At 38.5% G+C, this 20,091-nt stretch overlaps 2 pseudogenes; both read left to right on the top strand.

Moving 5' to 3' along the window:
* Positions 1-16,434: 16,434 nt before the first annotated feature.
* On the top strand, positions 16,435-17,425 carry LOC137240351 (beta-1,3-galactosyltransferase brn-like; annotated as a pseudogene).
* A 560-nt stretch (positions 17,426-17,985) lies between these two features.
* On the top strand, positions 17,986-19,739 carry LOC137241909 (phosphoglucomutase-like; annotated as a pseudogene).
* The last annotated feature ends 352 nt before the right edge of the window (positions 19,740-20,091 follow it).

Consider the following 20,091-nt stretch of genomic DNA (forward strand, 5'->3'; position numbering starts at 1 on the left):
CCTTAGTTCTATAGGTGGTCGCCTTTTCGAGATATCGACATAAAAGCAGACCAGGGGACTTATTCAGTAACCGTGAGTTTTGAAATGTACAATTTTCTTTCATATAATTTGTACGAAAGAAAAATGTACATTTCAAAACTCACAGTTACTGAATAGGGCCCCAGGGGTGACTCTATAATGTTTAGTACGATATGGGTATCAATTTAAAGCTACTAATGAGGGTTTTAAAAGGGAATGGCCTTAGTTGTATATGTGAAGGCGTTTTCGAGATATCGACCAAAATGTGGACCAGAGTGACCCAGAACATCATATGTCGGGTACAGCTAATTTATTTATTGTATATTTAATACCACGAACAGTATTCCTGCCAAGCTTCCAAGGGCTTTTGATTTCGCCCTGCAGAACTTTTTCATTTTTTTCTACTTAATATGTAGGTGTCACACCCATTTTACAAAGTTTTTTTCTAAAGTTATATTTTGCGTCAATAAACCAATCCAATTACCATGTTTCATCCTTTTTTTTCATATTTGGTATAGAATTATGGCATTTTTTAATTTTTCGTAATTTTCGATATCGAAAAAGTGGGCGTGTTCATAGTCGGGTTTCGGCCATTTTTTATACCAATATAAGGTGAGTTCAGATAAGTACGTGAACTAAGTTTAGTAAAGATATATCGATTTTTGCTCAAGTTATCGTGTTAACGGCCGATCGGAAGGACAAACAGTCGACTGTGTATAAAAACTGGGTGTGGCTTTAACGGATTTCGCCGATTTTCACAGAAAACAGTTACTGTCATAGAATCTATGCCCCTACCAAATTTCACAAGGATTGGTAAATTTTTGTTCGACTTATGGCATTAAAAGTATTCTAGATGAATTAAATGAAAAAGGGCGGAGTTACGTCCATTTTAAAATTTTCTTTTATTTTTGTATTTTGTTGCATCATACCATTACTGTAGTTGAATGTTGACATAATTTACTTATATACTGTAAAGATATTAAATTTTTTGTTAAAATTTGAATTTAAAAAATTTTTTTTTAAAAAGTAGGCGTGTTTGTAATCCGATTTTACAAATTTTTATTTAGCACACATACAGTAATAGGAGTAACGTTCCTGCCAAATTTCATAATGATATCTCCAACGACTACCAAATTACAGCTTGCAAAACTTTGAAATTACCTTTTTTGTGGTTGGTGCCATCTTTGGTAATGAATTATCGTACTTTTTCGGTTTTTCGAAATTTTCGATATCGAAAAAGTGGGCGTGGTTATAGTCCGATTTCGTAAATTTTAAATAGCGATCCGAGATGAGTGCCCAGGAACATACATACCAAATTTCATCAAGATACCTCAAAATTTACCCAAGTTATCGTGTTTACGGACGGACGGACGGACGGGCATGGCTAAATGAATTTCTTTTTTCGCCCAGATCATTTTGATATATAGAAGTCTATATCTCTCTCGATTAGTTTATGCCGTTACGGATTACCGTTATGCGAACAAAATTAATGTACTCTGTGAGCTCTGCTCAGCTGTGTATAAAAATTCCAAGCACTTCCTTTATATAAATGGACAAAAATCAGCGAAAAATTTCTCCTCATATTCTTGCTAAACTTTGATTTTTAAATTTTGACATAGAAATTGAAAATATATTTATGAGAAGTAAAAATATAAAGGTGAAGCGCAATTGATTGACTAATAATATCTCCTTTCCTACCAACTTTCCAATCCAAGTAATGTGCGCTCCACTTTTATATTTTTACATCTCATAAATATTTTTGCAATTTCTATGTCAAAATTTAAAAATCTAAGTTTAGTAAGAATATGTCTTTATATATGGAGTCATTTTTCGCTGATTTTTGTCCATTTATATAAAGGAAGTGCTTAAAATTATTTTAGTTTTATTGTTTTTTTGGAACTAAACAAATTATAAACAACGTTTTCGTTTTTGCTAAGTGGTTTTGACATCGATTACTAAAACCCCAATATATATGAAAATACGACGTAGACAGAGTGAGATACCACACGTAATAAAATCTTTGCAAAATATTTCCCTATTTTATAGATTGGTAGAACCTTACTTGAAGGATGTATAACTCGTTTACAAGACAAGACAGAAAAGAAAACCAGTTCAGAGTTCCAACGGACATTTGATGTAAATATCGGGCTTCTTAAGACTAAAATGATGGCATCCAAAATAACCAAGTAAAAATAACAAAAACCTTTCGGATGCAACTATAAATTGTAAAAAATACAAACAATTTGATATGAGACCCTCTCAACATAAGCTTGGAATTAATGTGCGGGTTTTGCAACTTTCTTTTGACCCTATACCCAGAACTATCGAAAGTTGGGAAAGAAAATGTAAATATTATTTTTCGAAGGTAAATCATTTTTCGAAGATAAATCATTTTTCGAAGATAGTGCATTGCCTGCTGTGATAATCTAACATCCTTTAAAGTGGGTGTGATCTTTAACCGACTTTTTTTTAGACTTTCCCATATTCGTTTTTCTAATCATCACAAAAACTTCTCACCAGTTAGTTCTCTGAAGAAAAATGTGTGCTATAGTTATGAGACGCAGTATAGGTATTTTTTCAACAGTTTGCAATTTGAAGAATTTCCTCGAAAGTAACTCACTTCAAGTTAAATACAAAAAGATGGCTATTATCTAATTGGAAATCCCTGCAGCGTTGCCATGACAACCATTATAAGTGGGAAATTAAAGAAATCAAAACGATCATTACAATTTGTTTGAGAAAAACATTTTTTTAATAAAAAAGTTTTACTTTTCACACCGATCCGAATGATGTCTGCCTTACTTAAAATTGTCGAATAAAAAATTTAAGTGAATGTTTCCTCTCCTTGTCAAATTCGATTTCATGCATGCCGAATAAAACCAATCTGTTGTTGGATCTTAGTTGGATGTGATGCATCGCAGAACGGAAATGGGTTTGGGTACAACAGTGACATATCTAAATCTAAAATTTCGAAGTTATTAATATCTACAGGCTCCCCAATCCAATAACTACCGAACTTAAGTAAACTTGTTTTCCTGTTGGGAACTCCTAGCCACATTGGTGCAGACAGCCATAATACGCATTACGACAGTACAAATCTTCACAAAAACACTGAAGTTAATGAAGCTTTGGAAACCTTTGAGTTATAATTTCTCTGGGCAAATATTCATGAAAACCAACAAAAGACCAGAAGATGTATTCAACTTGAAAAAAGAGTTTAACTAATGACTAACATTCGGTTGGGGTATTATTGGATGTGAGTGAGTATTTTGTTGAAGTGTAATGGTTCATAGAATCCTTAGCCTGGTATGTAGAAAAGTTTGCTTACCTGAGCAATGCTGAAAGGTATTTTGTTTCATCACAATTTTACTTATATTCAAAGAAAAACACAGATTTTCATCAGCACAGATAAATTGAAAAACTCACACATATTTGAATTCAGGATTTTTCTTGACACTGAATCCTTTTTATATCAATAATATCAACAACCATTTTGTTTAAATTTACGCTTCCATTACCTACTCCATGCTTCCATATAGCGGGAGAACCCCTGTAGGAAAAATAATAATTTTGAACTGATTTCGACTTAAATTACGCTCTATAGAAGATGTGGGTAAAACTTACTTTTTGAGCTGCCATGGATTTGATGGTCCTCTTCGATTACTTTATAACCATCCTTCTATATGTTAACTAGTTGCAATCGGAATGCATTTATGTGAGTGTGATGTTATTGTTTAGTTAATAAATAAGGAGCTTATTGAAATGATTGCTAAACAATCCTGAAATGATCGAAATAAGTCAAAAGAAATGTAGAAATTTAACGAAATGGTCCCAAACTATATCAAAAGTAACCAAATTGTCCTGAAATAGTCCCGATATTATCCCAACAATAACCGAGAAATGATGCCGGAATTTTCCTCATATGCCTCAAATGACACTGCCGAGTTTACACGGAAATTATGCTAAATATATTCCGAAAACATTGCACAAATGAGGATATATAGTCCCTGAAAGTCCATAATTGATCGGAAAAACAACTGCAAAACGGGTATGAAGTGATCTTTTACATTTTCCAAAATAACACAGAAAACATCTCCTGAATCACCCCAAAATAATCCCGTAGTAGTGCCGAAGTTATTTAGAGACAGTCCCTAAATGATAAGAAACAATGCCGCCGTGATCTCAATATAATTCCGAAGTTATCCCTTAATTCTGCGTAAATATTTCCAAAAGGATCCGGATACAGTCCCAGCATGCTCTCGAAGCAGCATGATTCTATAACAATACGGAAATAGTTACGAGATAATATCGTAATTATCCATAGATATCTAAAAGGGACAATCCCTCAAAGTGCGCTTTTTACAACGGAAACAGGATATTTTATATCGCCAGTATATTTCTACACAGCGTATTGTGCGAAAAACTGAGGCCAAAAGGGCAAATAATCTATCCGCTATCTGCGGTTTCAGACCTGGTAAATCTTTTACCGACCAAATATTCTCGAAACGCAAAGATATTTTTGTCGACTTCAAAGCAGCTTTTGGTAGCGCGAAAAAGTGCTGCTTATTCTGCTATGTCGGCACTTGATTTCCTTCCAAAAATTATTTAACCTTGCCAGAGGACGTTGAGCAACACCATCAGCTCAGTTTAAGACCTATATATATGAAATCTATGAAACTGCTTTGTATAAAACCTCGCTTGACTGTAAAAGGCTCAGAGAGCCCTTTGCCCGTCCTTACAGAGTGTACTTTGAGGGATTGCCTTCCTTTACGTCTTTGAGCAGGGTTAGTGATAGAACGATAAGAGTACTGAGTGAGTAGTATCGATGCTTTTTTCCAAGTACTGAGTAAATAATCGATAATTTACCTCGATACTTTTCCCCGATACTTCACAAGCGCCGATGGTTTACATGATTAAGATTCACAAAGTTCAGTCCATTAACACCAAAACTTGAGCATATATGAGGTCGTCGACGATGCGGAGCTTTTGCCGTTAACAACAAAATTATAAAAATCTGCTAACTACATACAATTTCAATACATATTAACTTCCCATGCAATAGAGATTTTTCGTTCTACTGTGAAATTTTGGTGGATGAAGTATAATGGTATTGAAAATTGTCGAAATCAGATTATACCCTGCAAAAATCATTGGATAATGTGGTCCACTGGAGTACTTAGCATTATACTCCACTGTAATGCAGCAATGGACGAACTCATGTTTCTACACGAACACATTGTAAGCCGATCATTTCTCGTTTTTAACGATTGTAATCACTACACGATGTTTATTGGACTGTGGGTACTCCATGCATTACTCTGATGTAATGCGAAGCTGGAGTATATGGTCCAGTCCTAGGACATCGCAATGTTAATTGGACCATATTTTTTGTATGAATTGTGGTTAATTTTGCAGTACTCGGTTGGTCCATAGCGAGTACTCCATACATGTATGCATGGAGTACTCGCGATTTTTGCAGGGTATCCACGTCTACTGCGCCGCCCACATTAAGCAGAAGTAAACTTAAAGGTAAATGGTTAATCGAAAGCCATTAAAATCACTTTTTAATATGGCGGAAATATGATCCTTAGTATTTTATATATAGATCCGATCAAAATGAGATAAGGACCACGCCTACTTTAAAGAAAATGGTCTTATAATTTTAATCTTAACTAAGTTTCCAAAAAATATATTGTACGTAACAATATTACCAGAAGAGGTAGACTTATCAAAAGCTTTTAATACAGTCAACCTCGGCAAGTTACTGCAAGACTTGTAAGGGTCCCCTCTTCCTCCTACTCTCAAAAGGTGGACCGAAAATTATCTGTCTTGTCGGCAGGCATCGGTGCAATTCAGGAACGTGACATCTAAACCCAGAAGAATTGAATAAGAGATGCCACAGGGTGGTGTTCTATCCCCGCTTTTGTTTAATTTCTACATGTCGAAGCTATCTTCACCACCAGAAGGAGTTACCATTGTTTCCTACGCTGATGACTGCACGATAATGGCTACAGATCCTGTTCCCATCTATGAGCTATGTAATAAAGTAAACAACTTTCTCCCTTATTTCCCCAGTTTTTTCGCGTCGTGCAACCTGACATTATCACCGACCTATTATTTATAGACGGTCTTTTTTACAACATACACAAAACAAATGTGACAATATTGGACATCCTCGTCGATGTCATTATCCACACGACTACCAAAAATACTGGGTGTGACGTTCGATCACGATCTGCATTTTGTCGAGCATGCATCCGCAATTGTACCTACGCCGTAAAAAAATACTCAAATCTCTTTCAGGCAGTACTTGGGGTAAAGATAAATAGCCGCTTGCATGCTTCGCGTATCCGATATGGTCGTCGAGCCTAGCGGTTACTCACTGGAAGAAAATACAGACCTGTCAAAACATCTCTTTGAGAACCGATACGGGCTGTCTTCTTATGTCCCCAGAGCACCACCCACATAGTGGTCCACCACTATTGAAAATGCAGATTTCTTTAGACTCCCGTTAGAGGATATTGATGACAATTTGTGAGTATACGCACCTAATGGATGGGCACAACAACAACAACCAGTAGAGATATGGCAGTGCAAAGTACATAAGTTCTATTAAGTTAATCTCTCCACAAAACGCTTAATGAAATAAAAAATATTTAGCGCGATTTACCTTCGAGGAGATTAAGACCCAGCTTCTCCTACATATTTCATGCCGATTGCGAACATCATCTGCAAAGCAGATGCATTTTTTTCATGGGAGAAGTGCTTGCGAAACCACTTCCGAGAGGCGACTCTTTTTAGAAAAACTTTTCTTACAGTCAACCTCGGCAAGTTACTGCAAGACTTGTAAGGGTCCCCTCTTCCTCCTACTCTCAAAAGGTGGACCGAAAATTATCTGTCTTGTCGGCAGGCATCGGTGCAATTCAGGAACGTGACATCTAAACCCAGAAGAATTGAATAAGAGATGCCACAGGGTGGTGTTCTATCCCCGCTTTTGTTTAATTTCTACATGTCGAAGCTATCTTCACCACCAGAAGGAGTTACCATTGTTTCCTACGCTGATGACTGCACGATAATGGCTACAGATCCTGTTCCCATCTATGAGCTATGTAATAAAGTAAACAACTTTCTCCCTTATTTCCCCAGTTTTTTCGCGTCGTGCAACCTGACATTATCACCGACCTATTATTTATAGACGGTCTTTTTTACAACATACACAAAACAAATGTGACAATATTGGACATCCTCGTCGATGGCATTATCCACACGACTACCAAAAATACTGGGTGTGACGTTCGATCACGATCTGCATTTTGTCGAGCATGCATCCGCAATTGTACCTACGCCGTAAAAAAATACTCAAATCTCTTTCAGGCAGTACTTGGGGTAAAGATAAATAGCCGCTTGCATGCTTCGCGTATCCGATATGGTCGCCGAGCCTAGCGGTTACTCACTGGAAGAAAATACAGACCTGTCAAAACATCTCTTTGAGAACCGATACGGGCTGTCTTCTTATGTCCCCAGAGCACCACCCACATAGTGGTCCACCACTATTGAAAATGCAGATTTCTTTAGACTCCCGTTAGAGGATATTGATGACAATTTGTGAGTATACGCACCTAATGGATGGGCACAACAACAACAACCAGTAGAGATATGGCAGTGCAAAGTACATAAGTTCTATTAAGTTAATCTCTCCACAAAACGCTTAATGAAATAAAAAATATTTAGCGCGATTTACCTTCGAGGAGATTAAGACCCAGCTTCTCCTACATATTTCATGCCGATTCCGAACATCATCTGCAAAGCAGATGCATTTTTTTCATGGGAGAAGTGCTTGCGAAACCACTTCCGAGAGGCGACTCTTTTTAGAAAAACTTTTCTTACTGAAAAAACTTTTTTTTTTATAACGCCATAAGTCGACCAAAATCTTTTAAATCCTTTAATGTTCATGGCGTTTCTGTAAATGTATCCTTAAACTACACAAATGCATATACTCGTTTAATGTTCGGTTTCGTTCAAACTTAAACTTCTTTATTTGTTTTCTATTAAATTCAAAACATACGATCTCATTTTAAAAAAGTTTCTTCACTTTTGGTAAAAGTTCCGAAGTACTCACTTGGATCGAGTATACCCGATACCTTTTACTGAGTATGAGTACTAGCATCGATACTTTGATACTCTATGTTGGAACAGCTCACCCGGTAGTCTGTCTTCGTTTCCAATCAGGCAACATATGAAGCCTGCACTCACAGCACTCGGTCTCACCTTTTTTCTCCTCACTTGATTTCTCTCTGCGCCAGTATGCCACGTAGACAAAGTTTTCCTTTTTTCGACTGTACCAGTTCTTTCCTCTCAATCGCGGGAGCCCTACAACTGCTCAATTACATCGTTTGGTCAAGATTTCTCTCAGCGAGTTTATATACCATATGCTGACTTTTACGTGAGGATATTTTTTACCGCAAAATTTCATTGTGTCCGTGCGCGAACTTTTTATGCTGCACAAAGGCGTGTGCGAATCTATGCCGCCACAAGTAGTCCTAGTCGATATTTTGAGCTCGTACAGTGCCTCAAATTGTTGGAAGATGTTAAATTGTTGTGGGCTGAATCTTTCAACACCTATACCAAAGCCTTTCTCTTGTTTCTCGCTGATGTTAAAGTGTATATGTAAGTAAACATTTCAAATAATTTGACTGAATATAAATAAGGATTGGACCACCGCCAGACCTGAAATAAATTTCTAACAAAGCTGTTTTAAGATTGACGCATTAATTTTAGTTCTTTCTTATAATAATAAATTAATGAAAACTGATACAGCAGTGGCGGAGTAACGGGGGCCGTTTTGGGTACAAAACCCCCTCCGAAGTATTATTAGTTTCGTAAAAAATTGAATGGATATACATTTCAATTTCAACGGAATCGATGAATCTTTCGCTCCATCATCGAAACAATAATTTTCATCGGCAGGCAAGAAATAGCTTCAAGAGGACATCGTGACTCTGGTCCTATATCCCCCGAGACTCCTCCCCATAATGATGGTAACTTCAGATCTTTATTAAGATTTCGGATGAATGCTGGTGACCAAACATTGAAGCAACATTTATTTCAAACTGCCACATTGAAAAATCGTGTCACATCTTACATGAGTCCACAGATTCAGAATGAACTCATCAAAATTTGCGGACACACAATTCTTGAAAAGATTGTTGCAAAAATCAACGCAAGCGAATGCTGCACTATACTCGCAGATGGGACAACCGACGTTAGTGACGTGGAAAAATTGTAGCATTACCAGAATACGCTTTACATACAATGTACTTTTTATGGATATACAAATGTATATCCAAATATTGACCACACACAGTCAAGCCATAGCGACCCAAATAAATTATTTTGAACCCAGCTTGAATTCAGCATCATACAAACATACCGACACACACAAGGCACATATCTGTTTACATTTTTCAACCCTAATTGTTAACGCGTCACATTGACTAACACACTTATCGATCAGCGTGACTGATCCACATTGTCGGTTTGTCAATATGACTACCAAAATATTTACATTACACTATATCTATGATTAGGTCAAAGTAATAATATGCTGATTTGACATACAGGCATTAGGAATGTAGATACTTTTAGTTTGTAAGTGTTACTGTAACTATACTATATATATGTGGTGTAGAGCTTACCATTTCTAACTGAATACTCGAATGATGTAGCATAGTTTTTAAAAAGATTAAACACTCTAATACGGTAGAAAGATCCTTACAGTTTGAATCATGGTTCGTAGCTCGACCACAGTTTAAGGCATATGACAAAAAGTTTTGCTTACTTACCGCACGGATCTACATATATATGCTTTTACGAAAAGGCAGGTAGGATGGAATCTTGCGATCAGTTTTAGACAGTTTAGACTTGAGCTATAAACTAAGGCCTGAGTTTTTAAAGTACAGTTAAACTTCGCAGGAATTTGACTTTGCTTTTCTTAATGCTAAAGATACATTTTTCAATGCCAATTGAAGATGTGTTTAAACTTAGCCTCAATCTTAACCTGTCACTATAGCCTTTTACATAAAATCTTACTGTCCATCACACGTAAGGGTGCCAGAAGAGCAAGTTCTAACTCTAGTTAACTGGAAAACCGGGCCTTAATACCTTGAACTTAGTTGAGAGCCCGATAACAATCTATAAAATAAGAAAAAACTTCCGATAGGCGGCGGCCGAGGCGGAATTTTTACAAATGAACTACCTACAAACTTTCAACCTCTCAAATAGTTCAAAGCACCGAAATACTGCAAAAAAAAGTGGAATATAAAAAGGAGATAACATTTTTTTTTAAATTTTTTTAAGTGGATCAAAACGCAACGGAAAATGTATCCTTAAATAATGAGTTAATAGCCGTTTTTTTACATGTATATATATCTATCTACATTTGCGGCTAAAAAAACGATTGGACCTTTAATAACTGTTCACCTGAGCTCTTTTCTTTTTGATAACCAGGAGCTATATTCAGTAAGTGTGAGTTTTAAAATGTACATTTTTCTTTCATACAAATTATGTATATGGAAAATAGTACACATTTTGAGACTCACACATACTGAATACAGCCCTTGTTTTTTCTGTGTTGAAGGTAGGTATGCAAACGATACATCGATGTTTTCGAAACATCGATGTTTTCCCCATTAATATCGATGTTGCTAGAGGATACATCATCGATACATCGGAAAAAAAATCGAGAAACATCGACATCGTCCATTCCTAACTATTTATAGAAAAAACGCGCTTCTGCATTACCTCTTATATTTGGACAGAGACAATGCAGAATAAATCATTTGCAGGTGTTACAATACGTTTTTTTTGAAAAGTTCAAATTCCACAGTGGAGCCCTGGGAATTTTTGAACTGCCATTCATCTGCATATATATGAGAAAATCTTACAGATATTTTCTCAGAGTGGAACATTTCGGCAATCATTACAGATAATGACCACACGGTGATGAAAGTCAATCGTGAAATGTTTGGAGAAAAAAGAATTATTCTTTTCTTTGCTCACACGATTAATTTAGTCGTACCTAAATCTATTGACGAGTCAAGGGACTGCGCCGATTTGATAAATAAAGTTCGAGAAATTGTAAAGTTCATAAAAAAGAGTGTTAGTGCAAGCGACGAAATAAGAAAACGACAAAAGGAAATGGGGTTTAAAGAAGGCCAAATAAAAAATTGATGCTTGATGTTCGCGCACGTTGGAACCCGTTCTTGTATATGTTACAGCGGTTCATTGAATTGGCGACCATTGTAGAAGCACTACTTTTGACTAAACCCCTAGCTCCCGCAATTATCTAAAGTCACGAAGTAGATTGCCTTAAAGAAGTTGTAGAATTACTTTGTCCATTTGAGAAATTAACAAAAGAAGTTTCTTGCGACAGCTACGTTACGGTCAGTAAAGTCATTCCATTAGTAAATTGCGTCAGTGAAGAGTTTGAAAATATTAAACCGAAGAATACAATAATTTTGAATTCCAAAGAGGAAATTAAAAAGAATTTTCTAAAAAGATTTGCTGATTTGGAACATTCTGCAATTCATGTGATTTCAACTGCTCTAGATCCTAGATTCAAGTTTATGCATTTCAAAAATGTCTTGGCCAAAGTAATTAACTATTTAAAGAAATATGTGTGCGAATACAGCGAACCTGTAGCTGATTGTGAAATATCTGTTGGATCTGATAATGATGACTCCGAATTTGACATCTGGAAGTATCACAAACAATTGACTCGCAAGGTCATGAAACATGACTCACCTTCTGTTTCGAAAAATGCTGGTGAAACTGAAGTTCATATGTTCCTTTCGTCTCCTGTTACACCAACAAAATTGAAATTTGAGAGGATATGAAACCGTGTTCCCAAAACTTGCGAAGATTGCAAGGATATACCTCCCCATCGTCGCCACATCTCTGCCAAGTGAACGCCTGTTCTCAGAAGCTGTCTAAGTCGTTACTCAGGATAGGAATAGGCTTTCTGGAAGTAGATTGCCAAAGCTTATTTTCCTAAACTCAATCTCAAAACTTTTTATGTAATTAAACAAGTAACGTTTGTACCTGTGCATCACAATCATTTTGATCAGTGCAATTAATGTTAAAGTTTCTTGAAGTAAATTCCTAAAGAGTACATATGTACCTATATAAAACCTTCCTGTTCGGCCTGAGTGCGTCGTAAACCGGCAGTGGGTAGGCGCACAAGGGTCGATCTTGGAGTGGATGGTTCGCTCAAAAGAAATAAATAAGTACACAAAGAGGAATTCCTCGTTATAAAATAATATTTAATTTGAGTGTGTGGAAATGTAAAAGAGGATACAATATTACCTTTGTGTATAACTGGACGATGGTGATCCTGGGCGATGTGAACTGCTTGGCGGTCAATCGAAAAAGAGACCGGTTGTGCCGTTGAGGACAACCGCTAAGCCGCGAAAAGGTCCTCTGGTATTAAGGAGGGGAAAAAAGCCACACACACAACAGCCCCCACATATACGTGCATGGGTGCTGACAACCTGCACACACACATGCATGCGTATGAAACGAATGCATGTGCATGCATGCACACAAATGCGGCGTGAGTGTGGGTGGCTGGAAATCTTATTAAAACGTTAGGGAGGGGCGCCGTCAATCAAGTAAAAGTTAGGCCTTGGGCCTAAACATGCCGCCCCCCTTGCGGTACGCAACATCACAGTCCGCCAAGGATCACCGACCGTGAAGAAGAGAAGAAAAAAAATAAAAAACTTATAACTAATTATATCTAACTTAACATAAACCCTGGTCAGTCCGCCGGCTTGGCGGCACGCAAGATGGTCTGCGCAATGGGTGAGCTTGGTTGCTGATGCCTCTGTCATTCGGCACATTTCCCGTTATGATTCAAGGCCTAAGCCAGGTTTACCTAGAGCTAGGGATTGCGAAAAGAAGTAAGAAGATATACGTGTTCATATTTCTTGCCGTTTATTACAAATTCATTGGAAATTCTATGCTTGTGAATTTTGTATGAAGAAAATTCAATAAAAAAGGAACGTATTGTAATGATACAAGATCTTAAACGCACACCTCTTGCGACTGTGTACAGCAGAAATTCAATAAAAAATAAAAAAAAGTGTAAAAATTCATGGATTTCGGTCGTTACCGAACATTTTCATGTTAGGCCTTGGTTGTGCCCGAGAGTACCCAACCGAGCCAGCAAAGGGCCAAACGTGGTGGGCAGAATCCCTGGTAGCATTATTTCGGCATATACGTCTGTCCCTAGTACGAGGCGGATCGGGGCAGATGAATAAAACTGTAGATCCGCCAGACGGAGATGTGCGTACGGGGATGCGATGGCGCTGTCGACGCTGGTCGTGGGGGCCATCCGCCGAAAATTGGACACGACCGCCGCATGGGTTGCAATTCGTTTATTTTGGCCGTGTCTTCCTCGTATGCGTAGTAGGCATCCTGCTTGCCGCCAATGGTGCTGGTAGGGAGTTGGAGCTCCCGGGCTAGCTCATCTGCGATAACGGTGGTGGGGGAGCATCCGACAATCAAGGCACGGACGAGGTGTAGCCGCCCCCCAGCTTCTATCTTCACGACCGCGGTGGGTGTGATCGCTACCGTTGGTATCATGGTGGCGGTGGCTGCTGAATGCTGGGCTACAAGCCCTGACCGGAAGGCGGACACGGTGGTGAGCTGCAGCGTGTTGCCTCCGTGGCTGCGATCTTCTGGCTGATGTCGTTGATGCAGGCGAAGAGGCCTTGTCTCCGCTCTGCGGTCGCGCGGATGTCGTCTCCGTTGGGGGTTCCTGGTTTGCCGGCGAAGAGACCGGGTCTCCGCTCGGCCGTTATATGTATGGCGCTGTGCTGTCGCTGTCCCTTGTTGGAGCCGCTTCCTCTCGTGCTGCAGAAGTGGTCGAAATGATTTGGCTGTAGATGGTATGGTCGGGCGAAGAGACCGCGTCTCCGCTCCGGTTCGGCTGGCATCTCGGTTTTGGTGTGGACGAAGAGGTCCAGTCTCCGTTCCAGCGTCCGACGCATATAACGATATGGAGTCGTCTATCCGCTCTCGGGGTGAATCTAGCTCCTCTTCCACTTGGACGCTCCATGGCTTGGAGCGGGCTTCTTGTAATAGCTGCTCCTCTTCGTCGATCGAGGCGATGTGCAGCATCGTGTGGTGCTTCTCGCCGCACCGTTTGCATCGCCCTTGGCTTGGGCACGCGTTAGAGCGGTGACCGGGCGCCAGACAATTTCCGCAGTAGCTTTCGCGAATGGTTACGTAGAGGCGCTCTTCTGGCCTTTTCGCCCGAAAGGCTGGACACAAGCGGATAGGGTGTCGCTCAAGACACACTCGGCATTCCGACGAATAACGCGCTGCGTTCGTGGCAGCATTACGTTTTAAAGCGGCAAAACGACCAATTTTTCTAAAAGGAGTGAAATAGGTTTCAATGGGTCGGGTCATTGTCAAAGTGCAGGGGCGAGTGGTCCCTAATTGTATTGTTGAGATTTGGGATATTTTAGTAGCGCTTGCGTAGGGGGCAAACATCTGTAGCAGTATAAAAATATTCATATTTGGCGCACGTCATGTGCATGGCCTCTTTCCACGCACGTTATGTGCCTGGGTCTTTAGTGCCTTATTTTGTGTCGCCCTGTAGCGTTTTAGTTAGCCACGGGCACACTAGTGCTGCAGAAAAATGAGCATTTACGATTTTTCGGTTCGCACATTCTGGTACCGACCCGGGTAGAAAGTGTATAGTGTGGGTTCTTTTGAGTCGCTGTTATTTGTGTTGTTGGTGCTAAAAACCAACAACTTTCCTGCCCGCCGCAAAAAAAAATGTCTGGACAGCAAAATTGTCTGCCAATAAAGAAAAAATATGTTCGTTTTGGAAGAGGGGAGATCTTTATAAAATGTATAATTTTTTATTTGTTGGTATTGCCCTCCGCTTATTTGTTCAACTTATCCCAAGTACTCTTGTAGTCCTGTTTTATTGATGGCCTTTATCAAACGGCACGGTTCCCGAAGGGTATTTGGCTCCGATACCGATTCCTCAGACTCGAGTTTTTGGGTACACGTTTGCATCTTTTTATGCATCCCTAATATAATGTACATTTAAAACTCGGCATATATATGTACATACGTTGGTATAAGTATATGGGCAGTCCGTGCACGGACTTTACCGCATTGGTAGTTTGACCAACCTTTTTGACCCATTTTTCATTTTCTACTACTTCTGCTACCAAAACTTAGAATCTACCAATATTTCCGTATTTTCGCACTGAAAACGTATACTGCGATAATTTTAAAGTATTGAATTGCAGAGCCCACCCAACTAACATTAGGAGGCGATACTGACCTAATCAGTAAATTTTGAAAAATTTGTGAAGAACTTAAACAGGAAATAGATTTTTGAGTAGAGAAATATAATGACTGAGTACGCGAATATTTTCTGCGCTAATTTTCTCAGTTTTTTGCATAATTTGAACGACAATAAGAAGTTTTACGTAAACGATAACATGCTGAACTTGGTTATTCGGCGGCAGTAATTTTGGTACCTTGGAAAATTGTTGTGATAGGTAGACGTTTTGGGATGTGATTTATTTTGTGATTTGTTTATTTTACGATAAATTGGGAATTTTTTGGTACCAATATAAACCGCAGTTATCGTTTTCACGAAACTTCTACTACCATTTTCCGTCTCCCAACATTTTGCCTTTAAAAAGGTCCGTGCACTGGTAAATATTTACCAGCAGCAAAGCCAAACACATTGTGCACATTCATACACACCCGTGTATGGAATGTAAAATTCCTATGAATTGAAACAACGGGAAATGTATACAGTGATTTTCCGTTCGTTCATTTCATTTTTTACTACGGCGTGGCGTACGCCTGTGCACAAAATATTTCCTTAGTTTATGAGGCACACTGAAAAACAAAAGCACAGCAAATTACACTAGTGGTATCAGAACCGGCAAACAAATTTTGCTTTCCTACTGCCTAGCTGTTTACAAAACTGGATAGTGTTGGACTTTCAATAATTTTATTAGGCACACCGAACCTAAGAACTTCACAGCTCCAATTTAGAACTGACCTTTGCCGCAAACTACAACATGTATCCTGCACCGGTGCGTCATCCCTCGGCGGGGGACCACCACCACAGGGGCCATTGAAATTTACTAGCGTTGATCCACTTGAACGCATCAAGGAGGAATTCAATTGTATACAAGCACAATATACATTGAAATTGGAGTGCGAAAAGCTGGCCAATGGAAACCGAGATGCAGCGCCATTATGTCATGTATGAATGTAGGTATGTATGTATATTTGTAGATTGGTTAAACATTAATATATAACTATCCATATATATTATTTTTATATGGGTTCCCTCGTCCATCTCTATTACCCTGTAAAATGGGATGTCATTCCGCAAGTTATTTGAAAAATATTATTATTATTGGATTAGCTTTGTATGCCGTGGATTATATTGGAATTTGTAACGAGATAGATTAGGTTTGATATTCCTATTATCCCGCAGGCACGCCAGTGGATTATAACTATTCATTTATAAATGCTGCAGACAAATGCGGTTCGGCGGCGCCCAAATTAACAATAATAGTAAAATCTGCTTTGGCAAATCTTGGTCATCGCAATGTCAGCCGCCGTACTTGGGGGTACGAACCTCGGTTCTCTGATGTTCAAATCAGACGGATATTTTTGTTTGGGTATAGCAATGATTTGTCAATAAAACTTATCGTGGCTAACGAATCTTCCGATGAAAAGGACATAGTGCAGATAGACTTCTTGGACGTTTACTTTAAACATTACTATTAAAACCATTATGGGTATGCAGTGGGCCTTCAACTACTGCGCCAATAGTGTTTTTTTTTTTGTCGACGATGGTTACTATGTATCGGCGAAAAGTTTGCTAAAATTTCTAGTTAGTCCATTTGTATCCCAGATCCAACTCTAATACTTATGTTGCAGAAGGCCTAAAAGATGATCTATACGATGGGTTGGTATTGCAGACAGCTCCTCATAGACACAAATTTAGTAAATGGTATGTACCACTCAGTGAATGCCCATTTAATTTATGGCCACCATATGGCATAGTTGGGGCATTCCTTTGAAGTCGGAATGCGTTGGTTGATGAAGCTTTACAAAACTGCGTTGCATTTAAAACAGTTTAGATTTGATGACGTTTTCTTGGGAATAGCTGCCTTGAAATCTGATATGAAATTAAACCACCGACTTCTACTTTTACAGGCCCAAATATAAGGGGCCCCAAAGTTTTCAATTTGTTATTGCTTCGCACGGATTTCAAAATGACATGGAATTAGAAAAGATTTGTAATGAGTGCCGCTCAACTGGTTTCGCATATCGTAAATACTTGGAGTCGACATAACATTCCGTATTCCACGGAATGTTCATTCTGTGTGTATTTTACAAAATTTGATAACGAAACCGTCAGATTTTGAAAAATTTTGAATAAAAACTAATTCCTTTATTACATTAACTCATTGAACACACGCCGAAATTATATGAATGTATTAATAATAGATCTGCTTGCTGTTTGTTTCGCCAAGTACGGGTCCCTTTTTCATTCTTATTTGAAATTCAAATCCATAAATAGAGTTTTGGTCAAAAACACCGTCGATTGCACACGTTTGCGCTTTGTTCTTCAATTCGAAATACGAGTCCCTAATACAATACTTGATTCACGATGGTTAGGGAGAACAAAGCTGCTTGGAAAGCTTAATATTTCCTGAAAGTTGTTGAACCTTTTGATGAATATCCGAAACGTGTTATTGTCGGCGCTGACACTGTTCGATCTAAAACAGATGCAAAACATCCGTACCAGTTTGCGTGGCATGGGCGTTGTACTCATGGGTAATTGTCAGAATTTGAGTATAGCGAACGTTAGTAGATCTTTATCATACAATCATTTTGCTCTTAATTAAATTATGGAATTGTAAATTCTTCGAAAATGCAAAATATTACTGTAGTCACGACAAAGCCATATGAGGGCCAGAAACCCGGCACCAGTGGATTACGCAAAAAGGTAAAAGTATTCACGCAACAAAATTACACTGAAAACTTTGTGCAATGTATTTTTGATGCGAATGGTGCAGCATTAAATGGAGCTCTACTTGTTGTTGTGGGTGATGGGCGCTACTATTGTAAGCAGCAGAGCTTATTATACGTATGTGTGCTGCAAATGGAGTTGCAAAATTACTGGTTGGGCAAAATGGTATACTGTCTACTCCGGCAGTTTCAAGTTTGATACGTCAGTATAAGGCCCTCGGTGGAATTGTGCTCACCGCATCTCATAACCCTGGTGGTCCCGAAAATGATTTCGGTATCAAATTCAATTGCGACCATGGTGGACCCGCCCCAGATGCAGTAACCAATAACATCTACCAACTATCCACTGCAATTAAAGAGTACAAAATTGTCAATGGTTTAGAGATTGAAATTAATAAAATAGGTACAAACAAATATGAAGTGAATGGCAAGCCGTTCGTTGTTGATGTTATCGATTCAGTGGCAAATTATGTGTCACATATGAAAGAGATTTTCGATTTTGAAAAACTGTGTGATTTTGTTAGTGGCAGAACTACTGGAAAACCGCTTAAAATGCGTATCGACTCATTAAACGGCGTAACAGGTTCATATGTACGTGAAATCTTTTTGAATTGTTTGGGTGCCGCAGAGAGTTGTGTAGTACATACAACACCACTACCTGATTTTGGAGGCCTACATCCTGATCCGAATTTAACCTACGCCAAGGATTTAGTGCAAGCTGTAGCACAGGGTGATTACTGTATTGGCTCTGCATTCGATGGCGATGGAGACCGCAACATGATAATTGGTCACCGTGTATTCTTTGTTACACCAAGCGACTCATTGGCAGTAATTGAAAATAATTTAGAATGTATACCATACCATGCATCAGCGGTTGATTTGGTTGGTAAAAAGTTGGGTAAAGAGGAGTTTGAAGTGCCTACCGGTTGGAAATACTTTGGTAATCTTATGGATGCAGGACGTTTATGTTTCTGTGGGGAAGTGACTTTCGGTACCGGTTCAAATCATATACGCGAAAAGGATGGCATTTGGGCTGTTTTGGCTTGGCTATCTGTTATGCAGCACACCGGCAAAGGAATCGAAGATATCCTCAAAGTTCATTGGGCCACCTATGGGCGCAACTATTTTACACGGTACGATTATGAGGAATGTGAATTGGAACCGTGTAATGAAATGATTGCAACTATGGAGAAGAATATAACAAATCCAGAATTTGTAGGCAAGAGCTTTATAAGCGATGGCAAAACTTATAAAGTTAAGGTTGCAGACAATTTTAGTTAGACTGATCCAGTAGACAGATCTGTTGCTACGAAGCAGGGTTTACGTATTGTTTTTGAGGATGGCAGTCGCATTATATTCCGGTTGAGTGGCACAGGCAGTTCTGGGGCTACTGTACGTTTATACATTGACTCTTATGAGAAGGATAATGTACTTGGTTTGGCTAGCGAAATGCTTAAAACTATTGATTGATATTGCTTTAGAAATTTCTCAGCTGCCGAAATTTACTGGACGCAATGCCCCTACTGTTATCACATAGGGATTTTATGCGAGTTTGTTTTGCACTTTATACAGTTTTTGAAACTTTATTTATACTCAAACCAAAAACCACTACGAACACTTTGACCAAATTATGTATGTATATCTGATGCCCTTTTTATTTTAATTGCATTTGTTAAAACAAAGTTTTATTAATATAAAATTTAATGTTTGTGTTTTATATAAGCATGAATATGTTGTTTTACAAACATAATACCAATTTCACGCGGAGCGCTAAAGAAATAATTATCAAAGTTTTCTACATTAAAGCCCTATCGAACTCAATCTTTGATACAAAATACAAATTCTCAACTGTCTCCTTATTGCTTTATTGAATGCCTAATCGATTGAAACATCGGTTTTGCTTGGTGCTTTCGCCTTCAATGTAGCCAATTACAAGAAAAAAGATTATACGAACAATAGAACAGCACGAACAAAAAAAACTCAGAA

This window comes from Eurosta solidaginis, chromosome 1, assembly GCF_040869045.1.
Source record: "Eurosta solidaginis isolate ZX-2024a chromosome 1, ASM4086904v1, whole genome shotgun sequence".
In the NCBI taxonomy this organism is placed as follows: Eukaryota; Metazoa; Arthropoda; class Insecta; order Diptera; family Tephritidae; genus Eurosta; species Eurosta solidaginis.